This window comes from Bos javanicus, chromosome 5 (genome assembly GCF_032452875.1).
Source record: "Bos javanicus breed banteng chromosome 5, ARS-OSU_banteng_1.0, whole genome shotgun sequence".
Classification (NCBI taxonomy): Eukaryota; Metazoa; Chordata; class Mammalia; order Artiodactyla; family Bovidae; genus Bos; species Bos javanicus.
In genome coordinates this window covers 98,472,877-98,487,186 of record NC_083872.1, presented here as the reverse complement: position 1 = coordinate 98,487,186, position 14,310 = coordinate 98,472,877, and the positions used below count along the sequence as shown (strand labels likewise).

The 14,310-nt window shown below is 45.4% G+C and overlaps 1 protein-coding gene across 6 annotated transcripts in view; it reads left to right on the top strand.

Moving 5' to 3' along the window:
- ETV6 (ETS variant transcription factor 6) overlaps positions 1-14,310 on the top strand; it is a 290,065-nt gene that overhangs the window by 248,968 nt on the left and 26,787 nt on the right. The window lies entirely within an intron of this gene.

Genomic DNA, 14,310 nt, shown 5'->3' with positions numbered 1-14,310 from the left:
AACTCGATGGGGATCCGGGGGGGGGTCTCGTCCTCGTGCTCCGAAGGCGGCGTCTTGCCGTGTGTTTGGTGGGAGGACTTAGTTCAGACGTTCAGGCAACGCTCTGCTCTGTCCAGTTACATGGTTCTTATCAAATTACTGGTAGAAAACAGAACAAAAGACCAGAATTGAATTGTGGCCCCAGACAGAGTTCCACAGCAGGTGTTTGGGGACAAAAATAGGGTGTAAAAAATCTTCCTCTGCTCCCTGTTCTGTTAAACTGCAATGTATCAGGCCTCCTGGGAGCATTTCCTCCACATCTTTCTGCCTGAATTGGAAACCAAAGTAATTCTTTTAAATGTATCCTTCAGACCAGATTATGAGGGGCCTAAAACCCTGTGTTTTTTGTTTGTTTGTTTTTCTAGAGGCATTTCCTTAAACTGATGGAGCATCCCCCAGAGCAGCACTATTTTTGTTTCATTGTTGGCAAATTAAAAAATGAGAAGTTATGTGTTTTCTTAATTAACACTTCACCAAACAGAGCCTGGCTCCAGGCGACCTGACCGGCATCTCTTTCGTGTGCCAGGCATTTCACAGTGGGTTCCCTCGCCTCCATGATGGAGAATAAACCTGTGCTTCTTGCAGGCTCCCTGCCTGTGCCTCTCAGCCTGTCTTCCCCCAGCGTTACCTTTGCTGAATTTACCTGCTGCCTCTCAATCCCAGTTTGGTTTCTCTGCTCTTTTACCCTTCCTGCCCTATACATTTGCATAGTAGCCAATAGCTACTCCAGAGAACAGGAGGTGAGTTTACTGAAGCTTGATATTAGGGCAAGAAGCAGAGTATGTAGGCTGCGTCTTCAAATACAAAATGTGTGTGATGGCTTGTTGGGGGTGGTGCATGCGTGCTGGTCACTTCAGTTGTGACCCTGCGACCCCATGGACTATAGCCCACCAGGCTCCTCTGTCCATGGGGATTCTCCAGGCAAGAATACTGGAGTGGGTTGCCGTTCCCTTCTCCAGGGGATCTTCCCAACCCAGGGATTGAACCCTCATCTCTTACGCCTCCTGCATTGCAGGCAGGTTCTTTACCATTAGTGCCACCTGGGAAATCCAGCTGGGGGCGGGGTTGTCTTTTATTTGTTTTCTCTTTGTCCTTTTGTCGGTTTTCTCTCTCTTTTTCTCATTATTTATAAAAAGGAAAATTCCTATTTGGAATTTCTCTTCCCCTTTTTATCCTCAGCTGTGATTGGTGGCCGATGGCCTCGCCTCATGACAACTCCCTCCTCCCCTCGGCCTGACCTGACTCCTGAGCAGGTGTGTTTGTTGTTCTCATTGGCAGGAGCCACTCGGTAGGGAACGCCAGCCCCTCTCTGAGCCCGTCTCCCACCAAGAAAATACAAATGCACTACCAAACATGCCCTAGTGAGCCATGCCCTCAAGTGCTGTGCTGTTGGCAGTAGTGAGCTCAGCAGGTAAAAAGATGGAGCTAAGGAGGCCAAGGTCAAGGGCTGATCAATCGCCCTGTGGACTAGATAGCTCTGCTTCAGACCTGCCCTTAAAAGTAGCCCCATCTCAGAGATGGTTCCTTCAAGCTGTTGGCCAGGAATCATGATCGTGCTACCTGCCCTGCTCCTCCACCTGCTCTCACATAAGCAGGTGGACACACAGAAAGGAGCCTAGGTCTGCGTCAGATGGGATCACGTGAGAAGAGCTGTACTAGCCACAAGGTGATATGAGGCGCCTGCCGGCCCCCAGAACTCCAGATGTATGGGTGGATTTGGCGACAGAAAGGGACCAACTCGAGAGGTGAATGATGTGTACAAGGTCCCTACCTCCAACCACCTTTCCTTTCTTTTCCATCAAAAAAAATATATATCCAGCTTAACGTGAGTTGGCCCTAGGATCAATACTGTTATATCATGAATGAAAGGAAAACTGTTAGTTGCTCAGTCATTTCTGACTCATTGCCACCCCATGGACTGTAGCCCCCCCGCCCCAGGCTCCTCTGTCTAAAGAATTCTCCAGGCAAGACCACTGGAGTGGGTTGCCATTCCCTTCTCCAGGGGATCTTCGCGACCTAGGCATCAAACCTGGGTCTCGCATGTTGCAGGCAGACACTTTACCGTCTGAGCCACCAGGGAAAACTGGTAACACATTAATATGGGCATGTGTTCACATACAGAAAGATCTGATCTTGCGGGGGAGAAAGTTTGTAAAGTGAAATTATAAGCATCCAATATTACATCCCTAATGATTTGTGTTACATAATTGGGGTTACAGAACAATGTAAAAGTGTGTTGCTGTTGACTTGACACAGAGCTGAGAATGAAAAAACAGGACACTCCAGAGAGAATCAACTCAGCCCCTCAACAGGCTGGCACCGTGAGGCATGCAGAGACATGGAAACACAAAGCTTCATTCACTCCTCCACCCCACCTCCCCCAGGGTCTTCACCTCATCACTGCCATCGACTTGACCAATTCAGACATTCATGATTTCACAGCGGGAATTTATATCACAGGACAAGCGTATCTTGTTTATCCCAGCAACAGTTCCTTGCAGATACCCCAAGTGAGTACATTACACTGCAGTCTCGCCTTCTGTACTAGCATCCACATGGCAGTACCAAGCCAGGAGGTCACTGTTAGCTCAGAGGCTCTGATGGGAGAGAAAGGTGACCTATGAATTCAGATCTTTCATTCTGTAAACATTCATTGTCTCTACGATGTACACTGTTCTACAACTGTGTTATAACTTGGGCCTAAGCAGTACTCAAATTACCACCTTCGTCTAGGAGAACCAGCATTCTTCTCTTCCCTTACTTAGTTACTGAGCTTCCCTGGTGGCTCAGATGGTAAAGAATCTGCCTGCAGTGTGGGAGACCCAGGTTCGATCCCTGGGTTGGAAAGATCCTCTGGAGAAGGGAATGACTCCAGTATTCTTGCCTGGAGAATCCCATAGACAGAGGAGCGTGGTGGGCTACAGTTCATGGAGGTCGCAACAAGTCAGGCATGACTGAGGGACTAACATTTTCACTCTTACATAGCTATGGAAGGGCTGGGGAAGGCACTATTATATAAGTAAGATAACTATTTAACTTTTCATCTGTACCCAGACACTTACGCCACTGAAATGGGACTCTAGACACATGGTCAGCTTAGAAATAATGTTCTAAAGAATGGGACCTGGCCATCAGGAAACCAGGTTCTAATCCTCTCTTCTGCTGTAACAGTCATAAGGGCTCAGTTTCTCATTTCTGTCACTCACCCCAGTTACAAGACAGGAAATTCAACCAAATGGTCTCAGATCTTAAGAACTCTCAAGTCCTAAGGACTGAGTCTCCCTGGGTGATACAAAGATGAATAAGACACGTTCTCTACCTTCAGAGTCATGAGCGACTAAAATCCAGAAAAACACAACAGTGTCCTGTCTGGTGATGCTCAGAAATGCTGAGCATCAATTCTCGTTTATCTCATCTTATCAAGAACTTTTGATAATATTACCCCTCTTAGTAGTCAGACCAAGAGTAGCGTCATTCACTTGTTTCATGATGAAAACCTCATTTTAAATAGATTGCTTTTCTTTGGTGGGTGACCCATTTTATCTGCATGAGATGAGTTAGGTGTAAGTTAGATAGCAATGTGGGGTATAGCTATGTGGGGTAAAGAACCTGCCTACCAATGCAGGAGATGTGAGTTCAATCCCTGGGTTGGGAAGATCCCCTGGAGAAGGAAATGGCAACGCACTCTAATATTCTTGCCTGGAGAATCCTGTAGACAGAGGAGCCTGCCAGGCTACACTCTATGGGATCACAAGAGTGGGACACAACTGAGCGACTGAACAACAACAGATAGCTATGCAGGCAGGAGACTACATATTTCACCAAAACCAGGAGGCACAACGTCTTTAGAAATTTCAGACCCACAAATGGTCGTGATGATGGTTATTTAGTTGCTAAGTTGTGTCCAACTCTTGGGACATCGTGGACTGTAGCCCAAAAGGCTCCTCTGACCCTAGGATTTTCCAAGCAGGAATACTGGAGTGGGTTGCCATTTCCTTCTCCAAGGAATCTTCCCTACCCAGGGATCAAACCTGGCTCTCCTGCACTGCAGGCAGATTCTTTACCGACTAAGCTACCAGGGAAGCCCCTACAAATGCTTATAAAAATACATTTGTTTTGTTACAGTTATGATTAACTTTTGATACTTTGGGTTCTGAAAGCAGTGACTTTGGGCTCTGATGGAATATTTAAGGAGATAAGCTTTGTCCCAAAATATACACTGGATTGCCACTGGTCCTTTGGTATTAGAACTGCTTGAATGAGTGATTCCCTAAAAGCTCATTGAGTGATTAAAATATGCTTCTAATCCGGGCTGGTCTCTGAATGAGATCAGTTCTGCAAAGCCACCCATGTTGGACTGGATGTGCACAAGCTTCCAGGGAGGAAGAACAGGATCTATGTTTCTCAAATATGCCCATCTCACTACCTCTTTGGGGGACCCTCCTATAATGTCAGCCCTTCAGTCCCACCCTCTCCTGTGCTCCCATCTGAGAGACGGAGGTGATTTTTCATCACTTGAGTTTGAAACTGTTTGCACCTGCTGTGCTGTCACTGCTTTCTGCAGCCGTCAGCACGGTTCTAAGGTGAAAACTCTGCTCTGGGGCAGCTCCTTGCCACCAGGTTCTAAGGTGAAAACTCTACTCTGGGGCAGCTCCTTGCCACCAGGTTCTAAGGTGAAAACTCTGCTCTGGGGCAGCTCCTTGCCACCAGGTTCTAAGGTGAAAACTCTGCTCTGAGGCAGCCCCTTGCCACCGGGTGAATGTGGAAACTGGAAGTGAGGACTGGAAATTTTAGGTGTCAATGTGCTGCCATTCTCAGTTCTCCTCCCAGCTAGCCCATGGTCATGGCCCAGATAATACAGAGAAATCATTTCTTTGTGTAGGGTGGGGAGAGTGACTTGTATTCTGGGATAGACCACAGAAATTTTATTTACATGTCTGTTTTACTGAGGGAAACATTATCCCACTTCCCTCCCCTGGACTTCACCCATCAAATCCAGCTGCCCAAAGACTGCTTTGGAGGAAGGAATTCTTCTACAATTTTAATGAGATAATTAAAGGAGATGAGGTATATGAATCTACTTCATAATCCCAAAATAATAGTTAACATTTATTGGGTTTTTATTGTATGCCAGGTCCTTTTAAGCATGTAAGCTTTTCCATGTTTAAATCATTTAATCCTCACGACCACCCTATGAAGAGGGTAATATTATTTCCACTTTATAGATGAGACAGTCGAGGCTACCAGTGATAAAGTAGCCTGCCTCCAAATCACGTAGCTACCAAGTGGCAAAGCTCGACTTAACCCCAGGCCCGCTTGGCTCCAGCGCCTGTGTTCATTTCACAGCAATATCGATGAGCTGACCGGAATCATGTTTTTATTAGTTTTTTGTGTATTTGCAAGTACCCTGAAAATAGCACAAATGATTAAACAATGAGTAGAAAAATTATGGAGATTAGGATGCTAAGACAGATTCTCTGAATGGGGTACAAAAGACTGGCAGGTCCCAGCACTCCTGCTTATAATGTTCCTGTTTCACAATATAGATCTTCTCAGACTTAGGATGGGGGTGATAAATGCATGATAATAGCCTGATAAATGCATCTTTAAGCTGAAAATATCCTAAGGTGAAAATGCATTTACTACTCCTAGCTTGTCAAACAGCATGGCTTAGCCTAGCCTATCTTAAACGTGCTAGGAACACTTAGATTAGCCTGCAGTTGGGCAAAATCATCTAATGCAAAGTCTGTCTGATAATAAAGTGTTGAGACTTCCCTGGTGGTCCGGTGGTTAGGACTCGGTTCTTCCAATGCAGGGACCATGGGTTCAATCCCTGCTCAGGGAACTAAGATCACACATGCCATGCAGTGCAGCCAAAAGATTTAATGATGATGATAAAGTGTCGACTATCTCATGTAATTTATTGAACACTGTACTGCAAGTGAAAATCAGAATGGTCATCTGGGTGCAGGGTGGCATCAGCTGTTTACCCTCGTGATCACGAGGCTGACTGAGAGCGGTTCTCACCGCCACCACCCAGCACCACAGGAGTATTCTCCTGTACATCACTAGCCCCGGAAAAAGACTGAAATTCAAAATTTTGAAGTGTCATTTCCACCTAATGAGTATCACTGTCCCACCACTGTAAAGTCAAAAAATTGCTAAGTCAATCCATCATATGTCTGGGACCATCTATACTTGAAGCTGTCATATGTAAACCAAAAAAAGTCAGAGGTAACTTTTGAGACCCTAGTGTATGTCTTCAGTTAATGATGTTAAAACCTCATACTAAATTGGACTGAATTAACCCATTTGGATCATTGACTGCCCCAGGATAAATGGACTTAACAGGACAAAAATCTACCATAGACAGACAGACAAGCAGACATAGATGTATCTATATATATATATTTTCCAATTATTTTCCCTTATAGGTTTTCACAAAATATTGATTACAGTTCCCTATGCTATTCCGATTCCAATTTTCTTAACCATTCCCTTTATTGCAACAACATGTACTTTGTGCAAACACCAGGTTTCTGCATCCAGACATAGGAAAGGCCTGTTCCCTGCCCACACCATTATCCTAGGACTTCCTCATGGGTTAACCAGGTGCCATCTATACCAGGACTTGTATGGGGAAATGCATTTAAAGTGCCAGCCTTAATCGAGAACACAGGCTGTTTTGAAAATAAGCGATGCCTACTCTTTGTGTACCTCACACATGATAGGTTCCCCACGAACCTTTGGAATCTTTCTATTAATCTGTCCATCTCCTCTCACCCTCAGCTCTGACAGTCACCATTTTATGCTACCCTTTCATCCCTGTGACTGTGGAGTCCAGCAGAGGTAACAAGGTCCCACCAGGACTTAATGTTGTCCCCGGTGTCAGAGTACCCAAGCACCAGTTTACACTTTCCTCTGCACTAAGCTTCATTCCTCTCTTCCTTACCCCGCTTTCCTCTCCAGGGCCACCTCTTCCTGCTTTGCCTCTTATGTGTCATAGCCCAGGGCAGCATGACCTTTCACCCTTGGCCCGGTCCCTGATGCAGAATGAGGTTGTGATGGGACCTCGCGGAGACCCTGGGTGGTGCACAGAACTGCTTTTCATCCATCTGTATCATCAGCCTCCTGCTGAGGGGGACCCATGCCCCTTCCCTGCCTCCTCTGTCCTCCAGGGTTGTGGAGGCTATACTTAATCCAGAGGCTAGCTTGCTATATTGAGCTAAATGTTTTAGGGTCCAGAGATCCTTAATACACAGGAATAATTCTCCCTAGGTAACCAGGAAGTGTTCAGGAGACTTCCTCTTCAGTTCAGTTACGCAGTCGTGTCTGACTCTTTGCCACCCCATGGACCGCAGCACGCCAGGCCTCCCTGTCCATCACCAACTCCCAGAGTTTACTCAAACTCATGTCCATTGAGTCAGTGATGCCATCCAACCATTTCATCCTCTGTCGTCCCCTTCTCCTCCTGCCTTCAACCTTTCCCAGCATCAGGGTCTTTTCCAATGAGTCAGCTCTTCCCATCAGGTGGCCAAAGTATTGGAGTTTCAGCTTCAACATCAGTCCCTTCTCTTACCCCTTGGGAAATGCCACCTGATTTCTTTGAGATAAGGACTCAGAGGACTTCCCAGGTGACGCTAGTGGTAAAGAAACTGCCTGCCAATGCAGGAGAGATAAGAGACAAAGGTTCAGTCCCTGAGTTGGGAAAATCCCCAGGAGGAGGGCATGGCAATCCACTCCAGTGTTCTTACCTGGAGAATCCCATGAACAGAGGAGCCTGGTGGGCTACAGTCCATGGGGTCGCAAAGAGTTGGACATGACTGAAGCAACTTAGCAGGCGCTCACACAAGGGAGCTAGTGGGGGACTGGGTTCACCTCCAGAGAAGGAAGTCCTCTGATGACGTCATCTTGCTCTTTCCCCTCTGACCTTCGTGCTACCTTACCCCCTCCCTGTAAATGGCTCACAGTGTTTACCTCCAAATGGCCACTTGGCTCATCTGCAGCCTGATTGCTTGATTTCTCCATTCACTTCTCTTGTGGGGCTTTCTTGAGACTGAGGGAAACTCTTCCGCACCCCCTGCGAAGAGCAGAGCCAGTGTCCAGCCAGGAGCACAAAGCCTCCTCTATGGCTGCCGTGGACTTGCCCACGCTGTCTGCTCTGAACCGCCAACAGCGGTGGCCCTTTGGAGGCCATCTGCACACAGTGATGAAGATTAAGCCTCAGAGCCCTACACGTCCCCTGTTTTGTTTCCCTTTTTAGTTTTTGGCTGCAACACAGAGCTTGTGTGATCTTAGTTCCCCGACCAGGGATCAAACCTGTGCCCTCAGCAGTGAGAGCGCAGAGTCCTAACCACTGGACAGCCAGGGAATTCCCATGTTTATTTTCTTTCAATCCCTTTCACCAAATGATTATAAAATTCTAGACACTTCCAGAGGATTTACTGTGTTTGACCTCGGACCTGTGTGAATCCTACACTCCAAGCGAGGGCAGTTTTCTTCTTGGGGCCTACAGGGGAATTCAGTGACCGCTGAATGTGACAGAGGAATTGAGTGAAATGGGAACACTGAAATGGGCAGGCACAGAGTCGGTGGGAAGTCTTAGCTGAACGTCTTGGAAAGGCGATACCGGGCATAGTCTCTAGGGCTGCCACACGCTGGATGGCTTGAACAACAGAAGTGCGTTGCCTCATAGTTCTAGAGGCCGGAAGTCCAAGAGCAAGGCCTCAGCAGGATGGGTCCCTTCTGAAGCTGGGGGGATATCTGTGCTATGTCTCTCCCAGCATCTGGTGGTTTGCCAGCAATTTTTGGAGATCCTTGGCTTATGGGTCTTGCGTGGCTTACCTCCTGTGTCTCTTGATTCTTCATTCAGCACCTGTAGGCTTTTGTTGCTGTTTTGCCATGTCTGCCTTCTCCATGAAACTATGATACCCTTGAGAGCCAGGACCACGTTTCCTTACTGTTCATATACTGTACATCTGAAAGACTACCACACATATGGTTGGCATCGCCGAAAGGTCTTTGCTGCAGTTCGTATCATAAGGACTGTGACAAAACATACCTCTCTGGTCGTGCAGCGTGTGCATGTCTGTGTCCAGCCTCCCCTATTCAGGGGGGCAGCAGTCATGTCAGAATAAGGGGCCCCCTACTCCAGTATGACCTTCTCTTACCTAAATATATCTGCAATGACCCTTTTCCCAAATAAGATCTCTTTCTGGAGTTCTAGGGGGTGGTGACTTCAACACATGAATTTGGGGGTGGGGAGCACAAATCAACTCATAACAGAAGTGACAGAGCCTGACTATATGTATGAAATCTATTTTCAATTCCATCTCAAGACCTAGAGTCTTTAATTTTTGTGTAGGTCTTTATATCACACATGATTTCTGCTACTCCTTTACAAAACAGCTGGGAAATGGTGTTTTCAGTGAGAAAAAAATCTGGATCCCAGTGTACTGAGGATGATGAGTGAGAGTTAGCTGCTGGGCCTGTTGATTTGTATCTCCCTGACCAATGGCTCTTATCATCATCCATAGCCTTAGGGATAACACAACAGGGAGATGTGATCCTGGTGCAGGAGACATAACTTGACCTTAGCCTCTTCTCTACCCTGGAAATTTCCTAGTCAAAAACTAAGAGTTTAACCAAAGGCAGTTTTGCTTTGTTTTTAAGGTCTACTAGTTATTTATTGGAGAAGGCAATGGCACCCCACTCCAATACTCTTGCCTAGAAAATCCCATGGATGGAGGAGCCTGGTAGGCTGCAGTCCATGGGGTCGAGAAGAGTCGGACACGACTGAGTGACTTCACTTTCACTTTTCACTTTCATGCATTGGAGAAGGAAATGGCAACCCACTCCAGTGTTCTTGCCTGGAGAATCCCAGGGACGGGGAGCCTGGTGGGCTGCCGTCTATGGGGTCGCACAGAGTCGGACATGACTGAAGCGACTTAGCAGCAGCAGCAGCAGCAGTTATTCATTACATAATGTGAATAAGTGGAAAGTGTTAGTCACTCAGTCACATCGGACTCTTTGGGACTGTATGGACTGTCCATGCAGTTCTCCAGGCAAGAATACCGGAGTGGGTAGGCATTTCCTTCTCCAGAGGATCTTCTCCACCCAGGGATCAAACCTGGGTCTCCTGCATCGCAGGCAGATTCTTTACCATCTGAGCCACCAAGGAAGCCCAGTGTGATTAAATGGGGTTGAATTTTGATGAATTTTAAGTAGAGAAACTTTACTAATAAATAAAAGGAAAAAGGATGAGAAAAGAAATCAGACTTCTTTTTGTGACCATCACATTTAAGGTCCTACCTTACTGGGGGCTTTTTGGTAGTGAGAAGAAGGGGTTATTTGTGTCTAGAAGAGGTCTACAAGGAGAAGAGTTTGGGGTCAGAAAGTACTTTCCACCAGAAGGAGGTCCCCTACCAGTCCCAGCTACATTCCCTGCCCCACCGCACCCCACCCCCTTTCTAAATCCCAAGTGACAAATTGTATGTGGCCTTTCCTCTCTCTTCCTTGTACGTTGCCCTACTGTATCAAGACCTTCAGACCAAGGGCAATGTGGATAATTTCCCAGTTTTCCAGCTGGGCAGTTCACCAAGAACAAACCCAGACATCAAGGCCAGACCAAAAAAACATCTTCTTGTTTTAGACAGAAGACTCCTACATCTAGGGGATTTAATGCACCCACTGTCCGCTGAGTGCATTTCCTGTGTCCGGAGCTTCTCTGCCTGGCGGCTCTGGTCTCATAAGTTTCCATACCCTGCTGCCAACTTATAATAACAGAGGCAGCAGGGTAGCAACATCAGAGCCCTCTCCATACGTGGGCGCGTGCTTTTTGCAAACTGAAACAAAGCTTGGAAGGGCTCATTGCAGACCTTTCAGCCTTGACAGTGCTTGTACCCAGACCACCAGGAGCCTGGAATTAAATACCCTCTGTTCCAGTTCTCCACAGTTAATGTTATCAACTTCATCAAGTACTTCCTCTTTCAGTGGTGTCTGCAGAGAAATAAATAAATCAAGCCCATCCAAGTCCTGTTTCTGCCCAGATCCTGAGTCAAAAGTAACATCAGAGTTGGATAAGCCAGAGCACTGTCTCCCTCCCTCATTGTTCCCAAAATCTGGGCAGGAACAGAGAGTGAAATCTCTCCAGGACATTACATCAGTTCCTCTTTTACCCTTGGCATGAAAAGTTCTTCCTCTCATAGTCCTCCCAGACTTCCTAAGGCTTGCCCCAAGTGCACACCCATCCACTGAGCCTTGACGCCTGGGACATCAAAGAAAACCTGCAGGTAACCAGGCTGCTGGCCAAAGCCTGTGTCCATTTTGAAATTTGTAAGACAGGAAATGGATTCAGGAAATAGGATTTCTCGGTACATGGTCTTCATCATCCTTAAGTATTTTTAAACCTTAATAAGCTTTTAAGGAAAGGGAGACATTCTATAAACGGCATTTAGAATAAAATATATGAAACTTCAAAATGTAACTGTCTTAAATATTGCTTACAGTGATGATATTCTGTGACGTGGACAAAAGAGAAATTCATTTTTGTGGATGCAGAATTGAGATCTATATTAGCTATGAAAAGAAAAATTTGCCTCATTCCCAGATGATTGCAGGTCATTTCTGTCATACTAATAATTTCAACCATTAAAGTTAACTCCCTGGGCTAATCAGTGTCCTGCAAGCTTTTGTCTGCACTGAGATTAAAGTGAGGAAGTTAGGACTTGTCATCCCAGCGTGTACCCTTGCAAGGTTGATTAAGCACTTTAATTCCTTTATAAAATCATAACCACTGAGCCATCATATCACCTGAAAACTAATAGTTCCTCAGTATCATCAGCTATTTTCTTAATGTCACATTTTTCCAGCTATTGCATAAATGTTTTTACAGTTGGTTTGAATCACAATCTAAGCAAGGATCTGTTTGTTCATTGCAAACAGTTGACGTGTTTCTTGAGTCTCTTTCAATCTATAGGTCTCCAGCCATATCTTTTCTAATATTTTGTTTTTTATTATCTGTTTATTTGGCAGCACTGGGTCTTAGCTGAGGCATGCACACTCTTTGGTTGCAGCATGTGGGGTCTAGTTCCCTGACCAGGGATCAAATTCAGGCCCCCTGCCTTGGGAGCAGAGAGTCTTAGCTACTGCACCACCAGGGAAGTCTGTCCTTATTTTTCTTGTGCACACGCTTGCACACTCTCTTTCTAGGTGTTTAAAAAAGAAGTGAGCCATAGTTGGTATAACTTTCCCCCTGTGTATTTTCTCTCTGGTTGCTTTCAAAATTTTCTGTTTATTTTTGGTTTTCAGCAGTTTGTGTGCCTGGATGTGGCTTTCTTTGTATTTATCCTATTTGGAATTTGCTGAGCTTCTTGGATCTTTAAGTTTGTCTATTGCTGCTGCTGTTAACAAATTGAGGACAGTTTGGCCATTATTTCTTCTTCTTCTTCTTTTTTTTTTTTTGCCTCATTCTTTGTTTTTCCTTGTTTGACAATGTTACAGTGACTGTGCAGGAAAATCATCTCATTTTCTTAGATGAGCACATAAGTATTTAGGGTAGGATATCAGAATTTCTGGGGCTTCCCTGGTGGCTCAGTGGTAAAGAATCTGCCTGCCAATGCAGGAGATGTGGGTTCAGTCCCTGGGTAGGGAAGATCCCCTGGAGAAAGAAATGGCAATCTACTCCAGTGTTCTTGCCTAGGAAATCCCATGGACAGAGGAGCCTGGCAGGCTACAGTCCATAGAGTCACAAGACTCAAACACAACTTAGCAACTAAACCACCACCATCAGAATCTCTAATTTGCTTTAAAATAATACAGTTTTTAAGAATGTGTTCAGTTTGGTTCAGTCGTGTCCAACTCCTTGCAACCCCATGAATCGCAGCACGCCAGGCCTCCCTGTCCAATGTGTTGGTGGGAGGTAAAAACCCTCCTCCATTAAAAACAAAAAAATTCTCACTTTCTTGAACTCCAATTACATCTCTTTTAGACCATTTCATACTGTTCCCACAGGTCTCTGAAGATCTATTTCTTTGTCTTTAATCTTTATTGATCTGTTTTCATATTTGCTAACCCATCTCCCATCTGCTAAGTCTGTCCAGTCCAGTATTTCAAGTACTGTATTTTTCAGTTCAAAAACCTTTTTTGAGAGTTTCCTTTTCTCTTCTGATGATCTTCATCTGTTATCAGTCATTACCACCATCATCTTTAAGTACTTGAACTTATTTATAATAGCTACTTTAAAGTTCTTATTTGCTCCTTCCAGTATCTAGATTATCTGAGTCTATTTCTATTGCCTGCCTTCCCTCTTGAATATGGGTCATATTTTTATGTTTCTTTACATGTCTAGGAAATCTTTAGTGGATACTTAATATTAGTTATAGAGACTCTGGATTATGTTATATTCCCCTGAAGAGTGTTGATTTTTCTGCTAGCAGGCAGTTAAATAACTGGCTGATCACTTTGGTTTTGTGGAGGCTAGATCTTATAATTGGCTAGGGAACATCTACTTCAGTTTTACCTTAAGTCCTCAGGCAGATCCCTTTTTCCTAGAGCACTAGTCCTTACTCCAAAGGTATGACCATTCTGGGGTAATAAATAGCCTGAGGTGTTTTCAGAGTCTTCCTTGATAGATCTCCAACTCTGAACTCTACCTCTAGTACTGTGACCAGCAGCTGAAATTTCTGCTCATGTCTTTAAACCATACAGCCGTTCCCTTTCATTGAGCTCCTTGGAGTTTCCCCTGCACATTGCTGTTCGGGAGCACATGTTAAGGATTTGGGAGAATTTTATGTGCCCGTTAGTGGCTACTCCTTCTGAGGCTCCCTTCTTTATGGAAATTTTCTCACTCAGGTTGTTTTTTTTTTTTTTTCCCCCTTCTGGTAGATTCATACTCTACTCCCTGGCATCTCAAGCAACTTTCTGTTCTTTTTCTAGCTGCCCCAGACTACATGGACTGGGGAGGTCACTCTGGGTGAAAAAGTGAGTCACTGAGTCACGTCCGATTCTTTTCAACCCATAAGACTGTAGCCCACCAGGCTCCTCTGTCCATGGAATTCTCCAGGCCAGAATACTGCTGAGTGGGTAGCTATTCCCTTCTCCAGGGGATCTTCCCAACCCAGGCATCAAACCCAGTTCTCCCACATTGCAGGTAGATTCTTTACTGTCTGGGTGAAAGCTGTATAAATTTGGATCTCACTCTGGACAGTTCCTTTCTTGCAAGACTAAAATCCCCTCAATAACTTTTTTTTTTTGGCCACACCTCAAAGCATG